The sequence below is a fragment of the Pholcus phalangioides genome, unplaced genomic scaffold (assembly GCF_987345545.1).
Source record: "Pholcus phalangioides strain wild (caught in Gottingen) unplaced genomic scaffold, Ppha-v1.0 ptg000017l_1, whole genome shotgun sequence".
NCBI lineage: Eukaryota > Metazoa > Arthropoda > Arachnida > Araneae > Pholcidae > Pholcus > Pholcus phalangioides.
This window is the reverse complement of record NW_028301610.1, coordinates 17,726,759-17,752,953: the sequence shown is the minus strand read 5'-3', so window position 1 is coordinate 17,752,953 and position 26,195 is coordinate 17,726,759.

The window sequence follows — 26,195 nt, the reverse complement described above, 5'->3', positions numbered from 1 at the left end:
TAGATGACTACTGAAAGTAGTATGATTATATTTATCAATGACTTCATACCATGCCATAACGTTGCAAAAAATATTATCTTGGAGAAGCTTTCCAAAGTACAAAATTTGGGTGCAAAGTTGATGTAAGTGTTGTCACGGCGTCAGATAGGCCCAGCATAAAACCACTGTATATGCTGCAGAGGTTAATTTGTTGCGTCGAATATCGTGTAAAAAAATAAATGTATTTAAACTCTTCTGCTGCTGTCAAACTTTTTTCTGTCTTTTCGAAAAAAATGGCTCTGACTTTTGCGTTCATGAGAAAATTAACTTGATGCGCTAAACGTGCGCGAATGCATATATAGTAGTTTGGTCCTTTTATAAATAGTCAATAAGATCCATAATTTTCGGACAGAACTTAGAAACGGAAGGCAACTGAACTCTTAATTCACGAGTTAGAGTTCAAAAGCATTTTGCTCAGCAAAATCATAACCTATTTTCTCTTAAAATTGTAAATCTTCGAAATTTTGAGGAAAAGTTATAAAAATCAAAATTTTCGTATTTATTCATCTACATCGGCTAATTTCACTGTTATCGCATTTATTCCGTAAATATGAAAATTACGCTTCTTTAATGATGGTATAAATGCAATAATATTGAGAATAAGTTAGGAAAATAAATGAAAAAACACAAGTAAAAATCTGCCGCAAAAAATAGTGATTACAGACTGCATTGGAATGTTGAGAATATGTACTATCTCAAAACTAGTCATTTTGTCAAAACCAACACCAGTTTTGGAATCAGCAGCCCACTAAAACCTTTACCCTAAAACCGTTGAAGTTTCTTTGGTAAACCGATTTTTTTTTTGTTTTGAGCAGTGTTATAGAGGATATTTTAACACTTCTAACGAAATTAAACATTCCCTGTGTCTGCCCCAGACTGGCTGTCTCTTTTCGCGCTTTTTAGTTTATTCAAAGTTCTTTATGACTTTTTTCAAAAACGCTATAAGCGGGATCCGAATTGGACAAAAACCGAGACTGTCATGTAAAACCAACAGATCTATCCACCCTATTTTGTAGGTTAACTATCATTCTCCTTCGACGAAGAAAAAGTTTACCCCCCCCCCCCCCCGCACTCGTGAGAAAATCTTCCGTACACTACTGAATGGAATTCACTGCACACACAATGTACTTACAGTTCCCGTTTGAACTAGACTGGGACAGAAGGAGTCTTCTCCTGAACTGGGGTCTTCGGTGTACCTATACTGATTAGCTAAAATTTTTCACAAGCATCTTTATAGTTAATTTACTGTGCAATCAAACAAAAACTATAGCATTCATATATCTGCAAACCATGTCAGTCTCCCTTATAAAGATTTCATGGGTCTTCGCAGTCCTAATCTGTAACGAATTAAGTTATTGAATTAATAACAAAGCAGGGGAGATTGTCTCTGACTAGGCAGATCCAAAGAAGAGAAACTAGAAAAATTATTGTTTTAATGTAATTATTATACAGTATGTCATCAAATGGAAGTAAGTTCCTTATGGCCGTTAACTGTTCATGTTTCAAATGCCGCTACACAAGTAGAACGCGGATGGGGCTCCAGCTTTGTGACCCAGGATAAACGTAGTATTTCCTTAACATTTTTTTATTATATTTACCTTTAAATCAATGTAGCACCCCCCCCCCCTCGAGAGTCGTTTTCTATCGTTTTTCGGTAATCCGAGTCGGTGCTGTGGGTTCTGAGCACCCATGGTAATTTTTGGCATGCATCCGACACCTGCAGAATCGACAGAAAGCAAATTTATTTGTTGAAAACAAAGATGAGTACCTACTGGTTCGAAACACTTCCGAAACTCCTGATCTTAGTCCTTGGTAATTTGAGGTAGTCTCCGTGCCATTCACCCCAGATTTTCGACCAGCGACCCCAGTAATTTTTCTCGAACGGTTGAATATAAGCAAAGGGTGTCCGGCCTCCTCCTCCGGTCCATACTCCTCTGGAGCATTTGAAATAAATTTCTTAGTATATGTAGTTATTCGTGCTCTTTACCCATTTTCGGACAAGTGTAACTAATGATGGTTCATCAATAACAGCTGCAATGTGAATCAAGTTATCAAGCATAATCAAGAACAATAAAAAAATCCTGGACCACAAAACGGGTAAATTTATTTAAACGTGGGACGTATAGTATAACTAAAATTCAATGTCAATCATTTGAAATTACAAATAATTTTATTTTCAATTAAAAACACTAATTTTATTTATGATTGTGTTGAATTTTAAGAAAATACATACTCGGCCGCCGAGTATTCGGTTATTCGCTCAAATCACTATTCGTCCCATCCTTAATAAGACAGTAATAGAATTTCAATTCTGAATCAATTAAGCATGAAGATCGCATGTATCTACTTGATATCTATCATTTCGATTCATTATGCTCAACTCAAAGATTTTTTAATAGACCACCTATTACATGAAAATGCATAAATATTAAATAATAGTGGATCCCGCCTATAACGTTTTCCAAAAAACTGTCATGGAAAACGTTGTAAGCGAGAACCGCTTTAAATGGGGAAATCTTAATGAGAATTACAGTCGATCCTGCTTATATAGTTTTCCCGCTTAGTACGACTTATTCTGGAGTCTCCAGAAAATCCTCTAAGATTTTCCATTAAAACCATTTCCCCGCTTACAATGTTTTTGTGACAGGTTTTTTGAAAAAATGTTATAAGCGGGATCCACTGTACTTAGAGTTGAAACCACAGAAATAAGTCGTACTAAGCGGGAACGTTAAAAACGGGATTGACTGTAATCGGAATAAGTGTGTGTGTGCACAGTTTTAGATCACTTCATTAGAATAAAATCTTTTTTTAATGTTTTCTATATTATCATATTTCTATGCACGTGTGGCATCTGTGAGTTGTCGTGATTTTTATTGATTAAATTTAGTTCAGTTGATGTAGTTATTTTTCTTTTCCCACGATATATCTTGCATGTACGATCAATCGATATCGTTTATGTATATGATCGTATAAGTGCTCATTAATTTATGTATGATTTTACTAATTTTCCCTCTTATGAAACAATCAACTTCCTTTGGTTTGACAATGCCGTAGTCCACGCACTGTGCTAATAATACTCAGGCGAGATTAGTTGTAGAGACCCTTTCTAGAATAGAAATCCCTCGGGATAAGGACTTATGATCACCTCCGCGCCGAGCCCGATAATAATAATAATTCTACTGAAGCTATATATTTATTATTATAGTGTTGGTTATGTCGGCGTTTTTTTTTACGTTTAGCAATCCATCACTTGTCAGTGGTTCAAAGAGGACGGTTTTTTTTTTACTTGTTCTGGCGACTGGTAAACGACTCACGTCTTTCATTGTTCAAATTTCATCAAAAGTTTCTCTGCATGTCTTCATAATGTCCATCAAAGAGAAAATCGCCACTTAGCAGCTTGGTGGAAAAATTAGGGATAAACCGCTAACATCGCCGGCTCGGCAAAATTTGTCTGATTTTGACCCGGCTTCTTGTTGTATCCATTTTGTCGCCATTTAACAGGTTGGAGAAACAAATGGGAGATACAGTGCCAACATCAAGGGCGCGGCAAAATTTGTCCGATTTTGACCCTATTTCCATGTTGTCCGCATATGTCCCGTCCGATTTTGACTCGCTACCGATAATACGCATGCAAAACCAATTCCGCGACGCGTTTTCACAATCTGCAAAAACTGCGTGGATTTGATTGTTGGAAATGGCAAAGATTTATTGTTCGAATCAAAATGAAAATGTCAAATAATTGAAATTGTACTTCGTATAAATGAAATATTTTAATATTGAAAGATTAATCTCTGTGTGTGTGTGTGTATGTATGTATATATATATGTGTGTGTGTGTGTGTGTGTGTGTGTGTGTGTATGTATATATATATATATAATCTTGTCCGTAGTCATACATCTCATAAATGTGAAATTTTGTCATAAAACTATGAGTGAGGCGCGAATCCCCTTACGCACAAGTGGAATTTCAAGGCATTTACGCACAACCGAACCCCTCTTGACCATTTTTCCTTTTTTCTCCCCACCCTTTCTTCCTTTTGTTACCTTCCTAAATTTATAAAAGTAGAAAGGACATAATCATTATAAAAAGGAATGTTTTCAGATCAAATTGCAAAAGTTCAATTACTTTAGTGGAAAAATATCAGATTTTTTTGGTGGGAATACAGTCAAACCCCATTATAATGAACTCCAAGAGACCGGAGTAATAAAGAAATTTCGTTACAAAGGAATTTCAGATTTTTATATTGTTCCTATGTAAACTTATCCGGGGGATTAGAAAAGTTTTCGTTAAAACGATATTTTTTCCGTTATAACGGTATTCGTTAAAACGAGAGTCGACTGTATTTCGCCTCAAACTATTTTTTTACGTGTATATGCAGACTGCATGGGTAACAGGGCGTATGACACTTTACTGGCGAGCCGTTAGTCTTAAAGACATACCAGAAAAAGTATCCAAATCACGTCTCCAACTCAGATATGTCATTCATGTTGTATAGTTTTATAATATAAAAAAAAAACTTTTTATACCGTCCCCGTGTGCCGAAGAACCCAATTAAGAAGTTGTTGCTCTGTCTTTCGCGATGCCAACTAATTTCACCTTTCTAAGTCTATTTACTGAGATATGCGAAAAATTGAGAAAATTTAGGAAAAAACAGCATTAAATGCGGGTAAAATGGTTTCCCCTCATTTAATGCTGTTTTTTTCCAACTTTCTTCGAATATCTCAGTGAAAATTTGAACTTAGACACGTTGAATTTTTTTGTCGGAGACCAGGAAACAACTTTCCAATTGGGTTTTGGGGCACAGGGTGTCCGCATAAAATTTTTATTTTAATAACTCTGTAACCCCTGGCAACATGAATCAAATATCTGAGTACTACACATTATTCGGGTACTTTTTCCAACTGGAAGTATGCTTCTAGGACCAATGGTTCGCCAGTAAAATGTCATATGCCCCGTTACCTATGCGCCCTGTATATTAAATATAGTACAGACTATTATGTGAAAAATATTGTGTCGTGTTCAAGCCAACTCACACGTTGCTTCGTTCGCCTGCGAGACAGCGGCCACATTATGAACCAAAAAGCCACTTGAAGGCAGCTTGTCATGCAATGAAATATCAGATTTTCACCATATCGTGGAAAAGGCATATCGTCCTTAAAAGGCTGTTTTTGACTATATTTTTTTGCAGTGTTACATCTTCAAAAAAATATAGTCAAAAACAGCCTTCTATGGGTAGCAGTCCTTGTATACGGGCGATATCTTAGACCTAAATTTTTTTCAATAAACGCAAAAATACATGGATGGAATAGTTACTTCCTAACCAACAAATAGCACTGAATATTGTAATTGGCGGATTTTAGCGCCACCTGTCGATAATAAATGTAACTATTCTGACAAAAACGTTGACATTTAATAAAATCCTGTCTTCCTGTGCAGAACTGTATCGTCTTATGCTTTTCGGAATTATGGGATTTTTACTTGTTTTTATAACTGTGATCTTTTTATTGGTGGTCTCTATTCAGTTGATACTGGTGGCTAATTCAAGTGTATTATTGGTTGGGGAATTCATGAACATCAGTGGGATTATTTTTTCTGAATTTTTTTAAATGTACAATACCGTCAACTTCAAAGGGAAAAACCATTAGCATAAACTCAAAAAAATCTATCTCTCTCTCATATTAACATTTCAAAAAATATCTGCACGTTGTTGTATATTATCTCGTTTTCTAAATAAGTTTCCAAAATTTCCAGATACCAATCAAAAACTATATTCATGCTTCATTATATTTCAATTATGTGAGGCATAAGCTTATTTTTTCCACGACAATCTTAATAATGCATATGTTATTGCTACGTAATCTAATTTCAATATCTCCCTTATGACAACACGTCGGTTATTACCAGGGGCTATGTTATAACCAAACTCGACTGTATTTATTACACACCGTCAAAGGGGAAAAGTGCTTGTGGTTTCCCTTTCAAGATTGGAATAGGAACAGCAATACCCTTCGAAACAGACGGCTATAATACATATACCCGAAAAGCAGAGCATCGGAAGTGTTTTAAAAATGTTGGTGCTTGCATGGGGAGGAGATATGCCCCCCCCCCCCAGCGTCAAAGTTGGAGTCGACTGATCTAATGTATTTGTGTATATATGAATTGACATAATAGTGCCCCCCCCCCCAAGACTTTCAAGTCTATATCCGCCTATGGCTGCGTGACTCGAATTTTTTGAGAGAGAAATAATTCTGGGGGAGGGGGGTGCTCGTACTCGTGTCATAAAATGGTGGGTGATAGAGTATACATAGCACCTCGTTTTTGACGCCCACTGGCTGAAAGCACCGACCTGTTAACCAAAGTTCAACAAATGGATATTTTTAGCACTTGTAGCCATAATATTGTAAGTACAAACGTTGAAAAATTGCTCCTTTTATATAAGATATAACTCATTTGGAATTTTTTTGGTGTTTTGTCTGATGAATATAGTCGGACCCGGATATAACAAATTTGACGAGCTTACCCCGATGCAATGATAACAAATTTTACGATCGTGCCCCGATATAATACAATACATGTATGGATTATGTATATCATACAGTACGTTTTATCACGTTTACCAACGAAGCGACGTATGGTTATTATGCATAATCATCGGTAAAAGTGCATAATAACCAATTATTATATACGGGGTGATTATGAAAACTATCCCGACATATGGGCCCCTAACAATCATACCATTCACAGAAACAATGAAATTTTGGCATAAGGTATTTTGATGTATGCGCTCAAGAATGATAGTGACACTGTTGTTTTCCATATCATTCTTGAGCGCATACATCAAAATACCTTATGCCAAAATTTCATTCAGTTTCTGTGAATGGTATGATAGTTAGGGGCCCATATGTCGGGATAGTTTTTTTATAATCACCCTGTATATAATCGCATAAATAAAATTTATTGTAACATATGTTTTATTGTAACATATAACATGTCGTATTCATTTACACTTGTTTAATTTTACAATTTCAAAGACTAAATAAATAATTTGTTTACTGACTTGAAACTTTTTCTCCGATCTCATCCCAAGCCTTTCTCTCCGTGCATTTTGATTTCTGTATTCTCTTTGGCTCAAAGAGCAGAGAATTTGCTCTTCCATCAACACGAACAAAAACAAATTAAATGAAAATAGTAAAAAAAAATTAAATCAAAACGCGAACACAAAACAAAATTGATCGAAACACGAACGAAGCAAAAAGAACGAGGAAAACAAATATGGCGTCATCACACGACTGACGAAAATCTGAAGGTTTTGATTTTTTTGTGACACGTAATAAGGCCACATTCACACGTCGCGTCAGCACAGTGTGAACGTACCTGCAAAAGGCTCATAGGTGGAATTTGTATCACACACATTTCTACGTCGTCCCACGTCACGTCACGTCAGAGTACAGATTTTTTCGTGTTGTGTCAAATTACATCATCACAGACTTTACCACGTTGTGTCAGCACAGTGTGAACGTACCTACAGATAATCCTTCATTTCTAATTTTCAGAATTCTCTTGATTCCCAGTTCTTTGTAAATGAGATTCTCAGCTGAGAGTAATGAGAGCAATAAATTCTCTGGGTTGGCGTAGAAAGTGTTCCTTTGAATAACTGGGTGAATTATGCATAATATTTTGTCTGGTTAAAACCTGGATAAATCCACTAAATTGAACAACTGTGTTGCTCAATCGGCACACGATGACTTTATCTTAATGTTGAACCACATTGTTGCGTAAACTTTCGTTATGTACTCAGTCAAAATGTTGAGATTTTCATTGGGCTTTTCTGTTGCAGAGTATAACCTTAAAATAGCTTTAGCTACCTAGCATGCCAAAATTTATCTGGATCACGGTATGATAACAAAGCAGGTGAATTGCCCATTTCTATTCGTACTATTTCCACAAGATATCTCTGATCTGCACTTGAATCACTGTCCATTATCGGAATGTTATTAGAGATTGGTTTAAATTTAACAATAAGTAATCTTCCACATTTTCTCCGATATCACCTTGAAGCCCGTGTGGACTGATGCAACATCCATCTAGATTAGGGGTCTTCAACGTTTTACGCTGGAGGGCCGCATAAAAAATATGTCGCGTTCCGCGGGCCACTCATTAACGGCGGGGTTGGGGGCTACCCCCTTCCCTTCAAGGACGATCACAAACTAAATATATTTCAAAATATTAAAAATTTAAACATTCAATTAATTTTAATAATTAATTTTGAATGATTTAAAAAAAAATTATAGTGTCGAAAAATACTTTTTTTGCTATATTAGTACGTATCTGTTACTTGAAAATGCTTTTGAAAGTTGGTAACTCTAAATTTATTTCAGAGATTTCTTGTGCCTCGCCCCCCCCCCACGTGAAAGGTTGATCCTACGTACCCTTAGATACGACAAATTAAAATGCGACGCGTACTACATATTTTATGATTCAAAAACATTCAAGTTCATTAAACAAAATTGGGTAAAACCAATTATTATATTGTATGAAGCAGAAGAAAATGTACGTTTATGCATGTATATGTTGAATTAATAACGTTCAAATTAAAAAAAAATTCTTCGGTTACATTACGAAAGCGAGTGGATGTAATTTATAAATTAATGCAAAACTTGACGTTGTTTTTGCTTGACTAAATCTGCAATGTTAGGTTAAATTTGTGTTGTTGCTATTCGTAAAGTATCCTCCAAATGCCGATCAGTAAGACGTGTTCTAGTTTTTGATTTTGTATTCTTCATTCGACCAAACAACTGTTCGCATATGTAAGTGCTGCCAAATATAGAAGACATGAAAGTAGGGGCAGAAAGGGGCTTCTGCCCCACCGCAGCCGCCGCAGCCGCAGCCATTCCCCATTCCGCAGCCACCGCATCCTTCTATTCCGCAGCCATCCCCCACTTTTCCGCAGCCAGCACCTGAGTCATTTTCTTCTGTGATAAGAGATCTTGAGGGGTCTTTCTTAAATCAAACTTTAGTGTCTGATCACTCCCATGACGTCAAAGATTTTTCAACGCTGCCCCCATTCCGCAGCCACCGCAACCTTCTATTCCGCAGCCATACCCCACTTTTCCGCAGCCAGCACCTGAGTCATTTTGTTTAGTGTGATAAGAGAATCACTTCTTTCTTGATTCAGAGGGATCTTTCCTAAATTAAACTTTAGTGTCTGATGTCAGGGGTTGCGTTAGCAAGCTAGATATTTAAATTTCTACCAGGGATCTTTCTCAAATTATCGTTTTTTAACTTAATTTTTTTCTGTCGTTATTCTAAGAGGGCTCAATTATTTTGAAATAAAAATTTCCCAAAATTATCGTTTTTATTTTTAGCCACTGCAAGTCGTGTGGGGTCGTTCTTGAATTAAACTTTTTCATATCACCCTAAAAAGTTTTCCCCAAGTCTCAACGATGATGACACAACACTCCGTGATAGGATTTAGAAGGATCTTTCTTAAATTAACGTTTTTTAACTAACTTTTTTTCAAAGAGGTTTGATGAGGGCTTAAATTATTTTAAAATAAAAAATTATCGGGTTTTTTTTAGCCACTACGATGCAAGTCGTTCCTAAATTAAATTTTTTATGTCACATTTTCTAAGGTTCCAAGTTGTTATTCTAAAAGGGCTCGTCATATATTAAATTATCTTTTGGAATTTCTTATTTCTATCTCAAGTGATGAGATTTTTTTTTTTCAAAGAGGGTGCAATTCCTAAATTATCGTTTGGAATTTTTTTTTTATCCCCATGTTCAAATCTGACTTTCAACCAAATAATGCGATTTTTCACAAGAGGGGACTCGTTCATAAATCAGCTAGTAAAAATGCATGTAAAAAGACTTTAAATCTTACGCAACAAAATATTTGAATAGTAATATATATGTATATAATCACCACTTTATATTTTTGTATACGTCCTTCCAAATTAACGTTTTCACTAATACCATGATATCACAACACTCCGTGATGGGGTATTTTTCAAAGAGGGGTTGTATCGTTTGGAAATTTTTTTTTTTTTTGTGAAATTCGTCACAACTCTGACCTCACATCCGTCCCTAATGTTCTATACCTTTTTTCTTTTTTTTTTTAATTTCATGCCCATGACGTCGTCAGGTCATTATTCTGAAATATTTTTTTTTCACAGGGGTCGTTCTTGAATTATCGTTTACGCGTCGTTAAATTATCGTTTGGAAAACTTTTCATTCTGACATGTTTTTTACCATCGTGTAACTTCTCTTGAAATACGAGTTCGTTTACTTATCTGAGAAAATTTTCCGAGCTGTAAAATAAAAGAGTTACTACAAATGAATTGCAAAGTCTTTTTTACAAATCAAGTTTTCAATTATTCAATATTTTAAATAATTTTCTTCAATCATACATTTCAAATTTTCATAATTAATCAAATAATTCTCCGTGGCGTTATGATTTTCCACTAGAATTTCAGCGATGTCATGAAAGTCAAGGCATGATCGTAATATTTGTAATAATGTTAAGTTATCAAGCAACTGCGTGCCCAGCTGATAGCCCATGGCGCATCCACGACAACTAGATATTTTTTCCCCTACGAAATCATAACTTCTTTTAAACTTCCGACTATAGCAACGGTAATGTAGAACTTGTGTTCATCACTTTAGCTTGATTTTTTCTTTTACGCTAACTCTTCTACTATTTTTTCCAATGACATCCTCTCTAATGTTCTGGGTACAGTAACATAAAGTTAATTTTTGTTGGAAAAACTATAAATTGCGAAAGAAGGAGGGAAAGCTCCAATACAATTCTTCCATCTACCGAGATATCACACTTAGTACGAGAAGAGGTCAAAGAGAAATCGAACTAGCGCAAAAACACTCTTGATCGCTATAGTTCATTCTTTCTTAACAGTCAACCAACAGGTAGACACTTTTTGCTTTCATAAAAAATAATATATATTTTTCACATGCATTTGTTAATCTTGAAGAAACCCCCGCGACGTTTTAGTGATCTCACAGTCAAATAGTGTGATAAGACAAAATATTTTATCCGAATGTATATGATTTCCTGAAGCAACAAAAAAAAATTAAAGGTCATCTTTCAACGAAGAGTCAAGAATCACTTACCATGGTGGATACTCATTCATCGTTTATTGAGAGCTTGCAAAAGAGTTAGCTTACAGTGTTTAGTACTAGCTTCAATCTTTTACCTGCAAACTTACGCATTTGTCAACATCGGGAAAAAATAACAGCGAAGAAGAAGATGCTATAGAAACAATAAAATCAAAAATATAGTAATACCAAGAGGCTTTGAAATACTTTTAACATATATTTATATGTGGTGGTGGAGTGGTGGTCGAGTGGTTATAGTGCGGACTCGTGATGCGAGGATCCGGGTTCGAACCCCACAGTGGTGGTCGGCTGAAGTTGGTTTTCTGTGGTTCCCAACTTCAAGGCGCAAATGCGAGCCGATCTCCCCGTTAAAAAGTCTTGCCACAGAGAGCAACAGTCCTACAACGGTAAATCATTCAACCATAACACTTCACTCATAGTTAGAAAAACTGGGGACAGCACTACACATAACAAGCATTACACAGAAACAAAAACTGTACGTCAGGTTGCACTACACGTACACGCACATTCCCGCATGTACCGATTCGTTGGGGGTTCGTTGTGGGGTTCCGCGGGGGGGGGGGGGGGGTGTAGCAGTAGTAGGTAGGGCCTCCAAAAAATGGCTCGGGGATCCATGATTTTCTTAAGTCAGCCACCTCGTTGGGCAATTTGCCTGTTGTGGCGTCGTATTTGTATTTGTATTTTTATTGATTATTCTAGATAATTTCTTTGAATCGTATCATCTCCCACCCAACTCAGCATTATCATCACCGCGATTCATTACTGGATCTCCATTTGGATTTACCCACATGTTTTCTCATTCGTAAAACGTTCTGGGTGCAGCTGTGAATCTGATAATATCGGGGTGGTCGCCTTTGATGGCGAACTTGAGATGTCGATTAAAAGAAAGTCATTGGCTGATTCACGATTATTCGCCCAATCTCGAACTCGTTGTTGAGTCTAAAAATGAAACATTTGGGGGAAAAAAAAACCTTTTATTTTAAAAATAGATAAATTTAAAGAATAATTTTGCTATTTTTTGAGTTTTCCTACAAAAAAAAATTTCAATTTTAGTGATGAGGATTATATAGACAACCGAAGAAAAAACTTTTATTTTGTTTTATTTTTTTATGTCCTCCTAGTATCACAAAACAGTTTGTGAAACTATGACGTTGAAATTGGATAAATCGTGTCGATCAAAAGACGTCTCGCACTTCAATAGTATGTTTAAAATGTTGATACTAATAGGAAAACAATATTTTGTAGCATCGATTTTATTTTTCTATTGAGCATAAAAAATAGTTTAAACAAAATAATTGAAGAATTGTGTCAGGAATATTATGTTTATTACAACTGACTACATTCGAGACACTTTTAAAAATAGAGCAGTCTGTACAAAACGTATGTTTTTAACTATAATTCAGAGATATTTTTTAGCTGTTACACATTATTTCATCGAAATTAGCTTATTTTTATACTTACGCTGAACATTTTACACTGAAAAACTAATGTATATAGTCATTTTTATACACTACGGGGCTATAGCAGTTGTCAATTCAATGAATTAGAAGTTCTAAGATATGCTAAATATTTTCGGAAATATGTTAATTTTTATGAAACAATACATGAAGTTTGAAAGAAAAGAAATTCAATATTTTATATTTAAACACTTGTAAAATACAACTGAGTATATAGCCAGTTCATTGCAGTTAGTATCACCTGAAAACCACGACTAAAAAATTTCATTAAAATATCGAACATACTTTTGAGAAGATGAGTTTTGCACGCAGTGAAGTAACGAAAAACACGAATCTTCATGAACACGTTTAAAAATTAATTGAGACCTATACTCTGGTTGAATTGACTCAGCTAGAATTTTTTTCATCACTTCATATGTATAAGAATAAAATAGTTGTGTATTTCTATGAAAAAAAAAAAAAAAAGAATCGCTAATTTCCATGATATTCGTCATTTGAAGATAGTCACAACCTTAAGTTCACATCGAGAAACGTTCATAACGTTATATAGATCGCTAATAAATGAGAGATGCACATCACACACTCCTTATTTTTACCTTTAAAATCGAAAACGATGTTAACTCTGTTGGATAATTTTAACCGCTTGATGGGCGTACATATTTAAAATGCAGGTTAAACACAACCCGATAAAACCGACACCACAGATAATTCTTTTCATACTCTTTTAAATTTTCAAGACAAGAGAGGACGGAACTTTTTATAATTAAAGACTAATACAATGTTGTTAGAAAGAAAGTCAAAATTAACAGGAGAACCATATAAAACAATTGTTTTATTTCACAGTAAGAATCGATAAAACGGAATAAATTGAAAACTATATCAATTTTCCTTTTTTTTCTTCGTTAATGAATTTCCCTCCTCAGGAGACCTTTTCATAGATGACTGGACATTCCCTTCCAAGGTATCACATATCTCATGTTATGCTCTCATTCTATGCTCATTTCAAACTGAGCGAAGTCATTAAGTAAATCACACTCATGCTGCATATTGTAGAAAAGCCTAGAAAAATTCAGCTGAAATGTGAAGAAGAAAATCGCTGTCAAATTGAGGTGAGTATCCCGACACGCTCTCGCTGTTTAAACTCCCAATGACAAGTAACGCGGATAAAAAATGAATACGTACGGAAAATCGTGACGTGGAATACAACAATTTCAATTAGAGTGAAATTGATTCGAAGTATATTTTTGATAACAAAGTTGCTGTCTTTTGAAAATGTCACTATCTTCATAAATCCGTAATTGTAATAGTTCAACCTCTCATAAGAAAGTCGCAAGCAGACGTGAAAAAAATTCTTCACCTCCATTCTTCAATTGGCATATATGAAGTAGTTGCATATCACACGACACCTGCGAGAACACTATGTATCGATCACATATTCAGAGACCCTCGCGAAGAATGGTAATGAAAATTTTTACAACGTTGAACCTCAGCGTGAAGAAAATTCCTCTTCCGTGCGTCATTCAGATCACTGTATAGACTTTTTTCCCCTTCACATCTCTGCTTCTACACTCCACAAACCAATATAGCACACATTTTCTTAAATTATTTTTTTTTTCTGTTTAAAACATTTTTGTTTTTTCAATTTTTTAATATTTTAAACTCTTCCCCAGATCTAGTTCTTACATTTTAACCACTCCCGGAACGCTAAAACTTTAGCTAAAGCACAATGGCCCTGCTGCTTTGGGTGATATGAACATGAAACCAGACTTTTCGAAACATTCATCGGGGAATCCAATAGTATATAGGATGGAAGACCGAATTGTCGCTGCAAAATTTTCGCTTTTTCTTCGAATTTCACGAAAATCGTATGATAATTTTCATTTATTCGGACCAAGTCTGCTACAACCATCTCGTACGGGTTAAAACCCAAGTACCACCCAAGTTTGCGTATGTTTCCATACACCCATGAAACCTGGGAGAATTCTCCATCACTTAAATCGTGAACACTAAATGATGCCTTATAAATGTTATGATATGTCTCATCTGTTTCCAAGTTAGAAAAACTTTATTCCTTAACAATAAATTCTCGCGATCTTAACCTATAACACTCAACATCTGACACGCATGCCACAGCAAACAGGAAGAAATTTACTTACTCATAGAGTGTAGAAACAGAGATGGAAAATCTAAATACACTAGCTGGAATCGAACGAAAGAAACAAGGTGATTACAGTTTATTAGACACTCGATCAAATATACTTAGATTAGGCCAAGCTGACGAGTTCCGCTTGTATAGAATTATGCTAAAATATCAAACTTCAACTAATTTGGGGGGGGGGGTGTTATGCCGCCATTGTAGCCGTAGTTAACATTTCAACCCTAAGTGGCTAAGAATAGAGGCATTAGTTAGTCAGTCACACGAGTGTTTGTCCATCCTTACGTCTCTTTTTTGATTCATATACCAATGTGTGTGATAATCAAGTGAAACCAACAGATCCGTAATATGCAACCCCTGATACGAGTTCATGAAGTGAGGGGTGCTAAACTGAGATAGTTGTAAATAGTCAAAAAAGTGGGTGATAAGAGGATCGAATGATAAGAGTGAGTTGTTATCTCGAACGTACTCATGCAAACTCATGCAACCTTCTCCTCAGATTCCATCACACATGATGTGTAGTATGTGTAGAGACAGATACATAAGCTCACTGCGAACAACCGAGAGTGCGTGATGAATTAAGTTACAAGTGTTTTTACAGAGGGGAAGGCTGGTGCGTCAATACCAAATCATTACCCCATGATAATGATAATCAGAAGAAAAAAAAAATAGTAAGAATTGTAATCGAAATCACATCAGACACTAATCAACAGTGGACACTTTTAATCGCAATATGATAGAGCACAACTTTTTTTATTGCAATAAAAAAAGTTAAGTAAATGAAACCAAGGAAGCAAAAAAATAAATAAATAAATCTCTCTTCACACCAATTCCTTATACACTGTATTGCCTTCGCCTCATATACACGCAAGCTAGCAAAAAAAAAAAAAAAGGAATTCATTAAAATTCATACAATGCATTACGTCTCCATCAATCAATCAAATGATTGATCTACGTACACCTTTCAACGTTGTTTCACACAAAGAAAAGTAAAAAAAAAATCAGTTTCCTACGAACAAACTCTAGCTGTGGGGGAAAAAAAAGAATCAGCATGCATCCCTCTCTCAATTTTACTCTGCTGAATTTTGCTGAAATCACCGTTCTTTCAAAAACTTACAAATTTTACGCTAAATTCCCGAATTTTACGTAGCAGTATTTTCAAATTTTTGTTAAATGTTTTGTTTGTCAAATTTTTGTTCAGCGATGTTGTACCATTAGTGCTTCTCAACGCGGAAGCCAATGGCGGGGGGGGGGGGGCGACACCAACTAACAATCAAAGAACCGTTCTTTGATTTGTTTGTCAAAAATTTGACAAACAAATCAAAGAACGGTTCTTTGATTGTTAGTTGGTGTCGCCCCCCCCCCCCCCGCCATTGGCTTCCGCGTTGAGAAGCACTAATGGTACAACATCGCTGAACAAAAATTTGACAAACAAAACATTTAACAAAAATTTGAAAATACTGCTACGTAAAATTCGGGAATTTAGCGTAAAATTTGTAAGTTTTTGAAAGAACGGTGATTTCAGCAAAATTCAGCAGAGTAAAATTGAGAGAGGGATGCATGCTGATTCTTTTTTTTCCCCCACAGCTAGAGTTTGTTCGTAGGAAACTGATTTTTTTTTTACTTTTCTTTGTGTGAAACAACGTTGAAAGGTGTACGTAGATCAATCATTTGATTGATTGATGGAGACGTAATGCATTGTATGAATTTTAATGAATTCCTTTTTTTTTTTTTTTGCTAGCTTGCGTGTATATGAGGCGAAGGCAATACAGTGTATAAGGAATTGGTGTGAAGAGAGATTTATTTATTTATTTTTTTGCTTCCTTGGTTTCATTTACTTAACTTTTTTTATTGCAATAAAAAAAGTTGTGCTCTATCATATTGCGATTAAAAGTGTCCACTGTTGATTAGTGTCTGATGTGATTTCGATTACAATTCTTACTATTTTTTTTTTTCTTCTGATTATCATTATCATGGGGTAATGATTTGGTATTGACGCACCAGCCTTCCCCTCTGTAAAAACACTTGTAACTTAATTCATCACGCACTCTCGGTTGTTCGCAGTGAGCTTATGTATCTGTCTCTACACATACTACACATCATGTGTGATGGAATCTGAGGAGAAGGTTGCATGAGTTTGCATGAGTACGTTCGAGATAACAACTCACTCTTATCATTCGATCCTCTTATCACCCACTTTTTTGACTATTTACAACTATCTCAGTTTAGCACCCCTCACTTCATGAACTCGTATCAGGGGTTGCATATTACGGATCTGTTGGTTTCACTTGATTATCACACACATTGGTATATGAATCAAAAAAGAGACGTAAGGATGGACAAACACTCGTGTGACTGACTAACTAATGCCTCTATTCTTAGCCACTTAGGGTTGAAATGTTAACTACGGCTACAATGGCGGCATAACACCCCCCCCCCCCAAATTAGTTGAAGTTTGATATTTTAGCATAATTCTATACAAGCGGAACTCGTCAGCTTGGCCTAATCTAAGTATATTTGATCGAGTGTCTAATAAACTGTAATCACCTTGTTTCTTTCGTTCGATTCCAGCTAGTGTATTTAGATTTTCCATCTCTGTTTCTACACTCTATGAGTAAGTAAATTTCTTCCTGTTTGCTGTGGCATGCGTGTCAGATGTTGAGTGTTATAGGTTAAGATCGCGAGAATTTATTGTTAAGGAATAAAGTTTTTCTAACTTGGAAACAGATGAGACATATCATAACATTTATAAGGCATCATTTAGTGTTCACGATTTAAGTGATGGAGAATTCTCCCAGGTTTCATGGGTGTATGGAAACATACGCAAACTTGGGTGGTACTTGGGTTTTAACCCGTACGAGATGGTTGTAGCAGACTTGGTCCGAATAAATGAAAATTATCATACGATTTTCGTGAAATTCGAAGAAAAAGCGAAAATTTTGCAGCGACAATTCGGTCTTCCATCCTATATACTATTGGATTCCCCGATGAATGTTTCGAAAAGTCTGGTTTCATGTTCATATCACCCAAAGCAGCAGGGCCATTGTGCTTTAGCTAAAGTTTTAGCGTTCCGGGAGTGGTTAAAATGTAAGAACTAGATCTGGGGAAGAGTTTAAAATATTAAAAAATTGAAAAAACAAAAATGTTTTAAACAGAAAAAAAAAATAATTTAAGAAAATGTGTGCTATATTGGTTTGTGGAGTGTAGAAGCAGAGATGTGAAGGGGAAAAAAGTCTATACAGTGATCTGAATGACGCACGGAAGAGGAATTTTCTTCACGCTGAGGTTCAACGTTGTAAAAATTTTCATTACCATTCTTCGCGAGGGTCTCTGAATATGTGATCGATACATAGTGTTCTCGCAGGTGTCGTGTGATATGCAACTACTTCATATATGCCAATTGAAGAATGGAGGTGAAGAATTTTTTTCACGTCTGCTTGCGACTTTCTTATGAGAGGTTGAACTATTACAATTACGGATTTATGAAGATAGTGACATTTTCAAAAGACAGCAACTTTGTTATCAAAAATATACTTCGAATCAATTTCACTCTAATTGAAATTGTTGTATTCCACGTCACGATTTTCCGTACGTATTCATTTTTTATCCGCGTTACTTGTCATTGGGAGTTTAAACAGCGAGAGCGTGTCGGGATACTCACCTCAATTTGACAGCGATTTTCTTCTTCACATTTCAGCTGAATTTTTCTAGGCTTTTCTACAATATGCAGCATGAGTGTGATTTACTTAATGACTTCGCTCAGTTTGAAATGAGCATAGAATGAGAGCATAACATGAGATATGTGATACCTTGGAAGGGAATGTCCAGTCATCTATGAAAAGGTCTCCTGAGGAGGGAAATTCATTAACGAAGAAAAAAAAGGAAAATTGATATAGTTTTCAATTTATTCCGTTTTATCGATTCTTACTGTGAAATAAAACAATTGTTTTATATGGTTCTCCTGTTAATTTTGACTTTCTTTCTAACAACATTGTATTAGTCTTTAATTATAAAAAGTTCCGTCCTCTCTTGTCTTGAAAATTTAAAAGAGTATGAAAAGAATTATCTGTGGTGTCGGTTTTATCGGGTTGTGTTTAACCTGCATTTTAAATATGTACGCCCATCAAGCGGTTAAAATTATCCAACAGAGTTAACATCGTTTTCGATTTTAAAGGTAAAAATAAGGAGTGTGTGATGTGCATCTCTCATTTATTAGCGATCTATATAACGTTATGAACGTTTCTCGATGTGAACTTAAGGTTGTGACTATCTTCAAATGACGAATATCATGGAAATTAGCGATTCTTTTTTTTTTTTTTTTTCATAGAAATACACAACTATTTTATTCTTATACATATGAAGTGATGAAAAAAATTCTAGCTGAGTCAATTCAACCAGAGTATAGGTCTCAATTAATTTTTAAACGTGTTCATGAAGATTCGTGTTTTTCGTTACTTCACTGCGTGCAAAACTCATCTTCTCAAAAGTATGTTCGATATTTTAATGAAATTTTTTAGTCGTGGTTTTCAGGTGATACTAACTGCAATGAACTGGCTATATACTCAGTTGTATTTTACAAGTGTTTAAATATAAAATATTGAATTTCTTTTCTTTCAAACTTCATGTATTGTTTCATAAAAATTAACATATTTCCGAAAATATTTAGCATATCTTAGAACTTCTAATTCATTGAATTGACAACTGCTATAGCCCCGTAGTGTATAAAAATGACTATATACATTAGTTTTTCAGTGTAAAATGTTCAGCGTAAGTATAAAAATAAGCTAATTTCGATGAAATAATGTGTAACAGCTAAAAAATATCTCTGAATTATAGTTAAAAACATACGTTTTGTACAGACTGCTCTATTTTTAAAAGTGTCTCGAATGTAGTCAGTTGTAATAAACATAATATTCCTGACACAATTCTTCAATTATTTTGTTTAAACTATTTTTTATGCTCAATAGAAAAATAAAATCGATGCTACAAAATATTGTTTTCCTATTAGTATCAACATTTTAAACATACTATTGAAGTGCGAGACGTCTTTTGATCGACACGATTTATCCAATTTCAACGTCATAGTTTCACAAACTGTTTTGTGATACTAGGAGGACATAAAAAAATAAAACAAAATAAAAGTTTTTTCTTCGGTTGTCTATATAATCCTCATCACTAAAATTGAAATTTTTTTTTGTAGGAAAACTCAAAAAATAGCAAAATTATTCTTTAAATTTATCTATTTTTAAAATAAAAGGTTTTTTTTTCCCCCAAATGTTTCATTTTTAGACTCAACAACGAGTTCGAGATTGGGCGAATAATCGTGAATCAGCCAATGACTTTCTTTTAATCGACATCTCAAGTTCGCCATCAAAGGCGACCACCCCGATATTATCAGATTCACAGCTGCACCCAGAACGTTTTACGAATGAGAAAACATGTGGGTAAATCCAAATGGAGATCCAGTAATGAATCGCGGTGATGATAATGCTGAGTTGGGTGGGAGATGATACGATTCAAAGAAATTATCTAGAATAATCAATAAAAATACAAATACAAATACGACGCCACAACAGGCAAATTGCCCAACGAGGTGGCTGACTTAAGAAAATCATGGATCCCCGAGCCATTTTTTGGAGGCCCTACCTACTACTGCTACACCCCCCCCCCCCGCGGAACCCCACAACGAACCCCCAACGAATCTGTACATGCGGGAATGTGCGTGTACGTGTAGTGCAACCTGACGTACAGTTTTTGTTTCTGTGTAATGCTTGTTATGTGTAGTGCTGTCCCCAGTTTTTCTAACTATGAGTGAAGTGTTATGGTTGAATGATTTACCGTTGTAGGACTGTTGCTCTCTGTGGCAAGACTTTTTAACGGGGAGATCGGCTCGCATTTGCGCCTTGAAGTTGGGAACCACAGAAAACCAACTTCAGCCGACCACCACTGTGGGGTTCGAACCCGGATCCTCGCATCACGAGTCCGCACTATAACCACTCGACCACCACTCCACCACCACATATAAATATATGTTAAAAGTATTTCAAAGCCTCTTGGTATTACTATATTTTTGATTTTATTGTTTCTATAGCATCTTCTTCTTCGCTGTTATTTTTTCCCGATGTTGACAAATGCGTAAGTTTGCAGGTAAAAGATTGAAGCTAGTACTAAACACTGTAAGCTAACTCTTTTGCAAGCTCTCAATAAACGATGAATGAGTATCCACCATGGTAAGTGATTCTTGACTCTTCGTTGAAAGATGACCTTTAATTTTTTTTTGTTGCTTCAGGAAATCATATACATTCGGATAAAATATTTTGTCTTATCACACTATTTGACTGTGAGATCACTAAAACGTCGCGGGGGTTTCTTCAAGATTAACAAATGCATGTGAAAAATATATATTATTTTTTATGAAAGCAAAAAGTGTCTACCTGTTGGTTGACTGTTAAGAAAGAATGAACTATAGCGATCAAGAGTGTTTTTGCGCTAGTTCGATTTCTCTTTGACCTCTTCTCGTACTAAGTGTGATATCTCGGTAGATGGAAGAATTGTATTGGAGCTTTCCCTCCTTCTTTCGCAATTTATAGTTTTTCCAACAAAAATTAACTTTATGTTACTGTACCCAGAACATTAGAGAGGATGTCATTGGAAAAAATAGTAGAAGAGTTAGCGTAAAAGAAAAAATCAAGCTAAAGTGATGAACACAAGTTCTACATTACCGTTGCTATAGTCGGAAGTTTAAAAGAAGTTATGATTTCGTAGGGGAAAAAATATCTAGTTGTCGTGGATGCGCCATGGGCTATCAGCTGGGCACGCAGTTGCTTGATAACTTAACATTATTACAAATATTACGATCATGCCTTGACTTTCATGACATCGCTGAAATTCTAGTGGAAAATCATAACGCCACGGAGAATTATTTGATTAATTATGAAAATTTGAAATGTATGATTGAAGAAAATTATTTAAAATATTGAATAATTGAAAACTTGATTTGTAAAAAAGACTTTGCAATTCATTTGTAGTAACTCTTTTATTTTACAGCTCGGAAAATTTTCTCAGATAAGTAAACGAACTCGTATTTCAAGAGAAGTTACACGATGGTAAAAAACATGTCAGAATGAAAAGTTTTCCAAACGATAATTTAACGACGCGTAAACGATAATTCAAGAACGACCCCTGTGAAAAAAAAATATTTCAGAATAATGACCTGACGACGTCATGGGCATGAAATTAAAAAAAAAAAGAAAAAAGGTATAGAACATTAGGGACGGATGTGAGGTCAGAGTTGTGACGAATTTCACAAAAAAAAAAAAAATTTCCAAACGATACAACCCCTCTTTGAAAAATACCCCATCACGGAGTGTTGTGATATCATGGTATTAGTGAAAACGTTAATTTGGAAGGACGTATACAAAAATATAAAGTGGTGATTATATACATATATATTACTATTCAAATATTTTGTTGCGTAAGATTTAAAGTCTTTTTACATGCATTTTTACTAGCTGATTTATGAACGAGTCCCCTCTTGTGAAAAATCGCATTATTTGGTTGAAAGTCAGATTTGAACATGGGGATAAAAAAAAAATTCCAAACGATAATTTAGGAATTGCACCCTCTTTGAAAAAAAAAAATCTCATCACTTGAGATAGAAATAAGAAATTCCAAAAGATAATTTAATATATGACGAGCCCTTTTAGAATAACAACTTGGAACCTTAGAAAATGTGACATAAAAAATTTAATTTAGGAACGACTTGCATCGTAGTGGCTAAAAAAAACCCGATAATTTTTTATTTTAAAATAATTTAAGCCCTCATCAAACCTCTTTGAAAAAAAGTTAGTTAAAAAACGTTAATTTAAGAAAGATCCTTCTAAATCCTATCACGGAGTGTTGTGTCATCATCGTTGAGACTTGGGGAAAACTTTTTAGGGTGATATGAAAAAGTTTAATTCAAGAACGACCCCACACGACTTGCAGTGGCTAAAAATAAAAACGATAATTTTGGGAAATTTTTATTTCAAAATAATTGAGCCCTCTTAGAATAACGACAGAAAAAAATTAAGTTAAAAAACGATAATTTGAGAAAGATCCCTGGTAGAAATTTAAATATCTAGCTTGCTAACGCAACCCCTGACATCAGACACTAAAGTTTAATTTAGGAAAGATCCCTCTGAATCAAGAAAGAAGTGATTCTCTTATCACACTAAACAAAATGACTCAGGTGCTGGCTGCGGAAAAGTGGGGTATGGCTGCGGAATAGAAGGTTGCGGTGGCTGCGGAATGGGGGCAGCGTTGAAAAATCTTTGACGTCATGGGAGTGATCAGACACTAAAGTTTGATTTAAGAAAGACCCCTCAAGATCTCTTATCACAGAAGAAAATGACTCAGGTGCTGGCTGCGGAAAAGTGGGGGATGGCTGCGGAATAGAAGGATGCGGTGGCTGCGGAATGGGGAATGGCTGCGGCTGCGGCGGCTGCGGTGGGGCAGAAGCCCCTTTCTGCCCCTACTCATGAAAATGCATGTTTGCGTATTTCTGGATACTTTTCTTTGGGGACAATATTTTCATAGAAATTTCGTTCTCGCGGAAGTCGGAAAATCTGCTTCTGAATTCCATTCTCAGATTTGAAATGCACTGTGCATAATCATCCGGTTTTCAAGTCCTAGATCTATTTACCAACTCCAATAATTTAGGAAAATGTATGCAGTATTTTGTTTTGCAATTGGCATTCTCAAAGGACTAAGCTAGTTTCGAACGCTTTCTCGTAGTCATAAAGATTATGGACAAGTAGGTCTTTTCCCGGTAAGCGGTAGTTTAGGTCATTCAGATTACCTGTAACATCAACAAAAAATGCGAAATCTCTCGCCTCTTTTTATCGTGGAACTCTCCAATAAGTTTTCCTTTGGATTTCATGAATTCATCAACTTCCTCCTTCAAGAAAAACAGCCGCTGAAGTATCTTTTCCCGGCTCAACCAGCGTACTTCTGTATGATAAATAACGTCGCCATGCTCAGCTTCCAAATCCTCTAAGAATTTTTGAAACTGCCTATAGTTAAGTCCTTTGGATCGAATGAAGTTAACCGCTTTCACTACAACAGGCATTACATGTTCAAAGTTGGAGAAAAACTTTTTGCACAAGTTTTCCTGGTGTATGATGCAGTGGAAAGACATCATCTTCGTATTCCCACATTTTTCGGCATCTGACTTTATCAATGTGATTTCCCCTGTCTTGTGACCAGTCGTAGAGGGAGCACCATCTGTAGTTATGGCAGATATGTTCCAACTCACATTTGGCCAATGTTTCTGCAAACTTGAATATAAGTCGAAACTTCGTGTGGTATCCTCAACTGCAACGACACTAGCTAACTCAATTTTGAAGTTATTGTCAATACCACGAATGAAAATGGCAGCTTGTGCGGTATCTGTTGCATCCGTCGGTTCATCCATAGCTGAGTGAAACAAAAATTCCTCACATTTGAATTTGAAGGTCTTGAATACATCTGTTGATAGATCCTTCACGCGTCTTGCTACTATCACACCAGTTCGAAACAGCTTGAGCCTGTGATGGGCAAAGCACATCAGATGCAGACTGAAGACATTCTTTAACGAATTTTCCATCCACGATGGCCTTCCCACGTTTCCCAATTTTTTCTGCTGTTATATAGCCCGGGCCGGGCTTAGGAATTTCGCGGCCCGGTGAAAAGATTTTTTGCGGGCCTCTAAAAAATTTTATGCAGTCGCTCCCCAACTCATAAATTTTTCGAATAACGAACATAAATTTTGAAGGCAAAAAAATTGTTTAGAAAGAACTCCATTTTTTTCATCATTTCAGGAGCGCGTTGATAGTTGAGATCCAATCAAACACGATATATTGAGAGGGAATCGCATTTTAATTAATTTGATAACATTTATAAATGATTAATAACAATTAGCGTGGTCCACCTGCTAACACTTCATCGTGGCTCGAATCATATTGAACAAACATTTCTGACACTTTTAAAGCGTTTCATATCATCTTTATCAAATATATGTTGCAATTCGATAACTTTGATCATTTTTCGAATCTTTTATTGCTGTTTTTGCTTAATTAATGTAAATAATAGAAGTGAAGAAATCAAGTACTGGGATTCGCAAAAATAAAGAACATTCTGAAGCACGTTAGAACTGTATGTCTCTTATGGGCTCTCTAATTGTATTCCGCTTACCGCGTTCCCACTTAAAACGTTTTCTCGCTGAGTACGACTTATTTTCGTAATCCTAACTTCTACTAACACTTATCGGAATTTCCCATTTAAAGCGTTTTCTCACCTACAACGCTTTTTTGACGAGTTTTTGGAAACCTCTAAGTGGGATTCACTATGTATGAGCTCTCCAATGTTATTACTTGTTTAAAACAAAGAGTTTCTTTCGCCACAAATAAAATCCAATATTGTGATGTGGTGTCGATTCAAATTCGCAAAGACGCCTCGTATAGGTTGTTGAATATTAGTAACACTAGATGCAATCAACTTAAACGTCAGATATAATTTATTTAATAGTTGGCAAACACATTTTCTTATCGGAGAATGAACTATCGGGGCTGCAAGCAACGTAGCCTACATCCTAAATTTTTGGACCTTTGTGCTCTTGAATGTTTTTATGCACGAACTCTCTGTTCATGAAACAAAATGTCTAATGTCGGTACTGCACTAAATGAGTAAATAGATTGCGAAAGAAAATCAGAGATTTACTTGAGATTGTGTTACTTTTTTTCTGGAAGTTCAGTAGTGAAGATTGTCAAAATTTAGAAATCATTTATTGTATGTTCTTTTGCGGAATATATAAGAAAACGATTCATAGATGGTGGTGGTAGAAAATTTCGAAGAAGTTCCCAAGCCTCTCAGGGAAACATCATGACTAGGGATACGTAAATTTCGTATTTACGAAATAACCGCGATAAATGCGAAATGTACGAAATAAATGCGATTTTTTTTGCCAACTTTAACGAATAAATGCTGAAATTTCATTTTTTTTTTTTACTACTTTTTCGCGAAGTCTAGGTAATTTACACTTTTTGAAGTAGAAAAGTAATTTTGCTCAGTACTTGTGAGCGTGCTTGAAAGGGAAACCACAAGCACTTTCCCCTTTGACGTTGTGTAATAAATATAGTCGAGTTCGGTTATAACATAGCCCCTAGGTGATTCGAGAAGTGTATGTCATAAGGGAGGTGTTGAAATTAGATTACGTAGCATTGACATATATATGCATTATTGAGATTGTCGTGGAAAAAATACACTGAAGAGCCAAAAAAACTGGTACCTGCCTAATATCGTGCAGGGCCCGCAGAAGTGCCGCAACACGACGTGGCATGTACTCGACTAATGTCTGAAGTAGTGCTAGAGGTAATTGACACCATGAATCCTGCAGG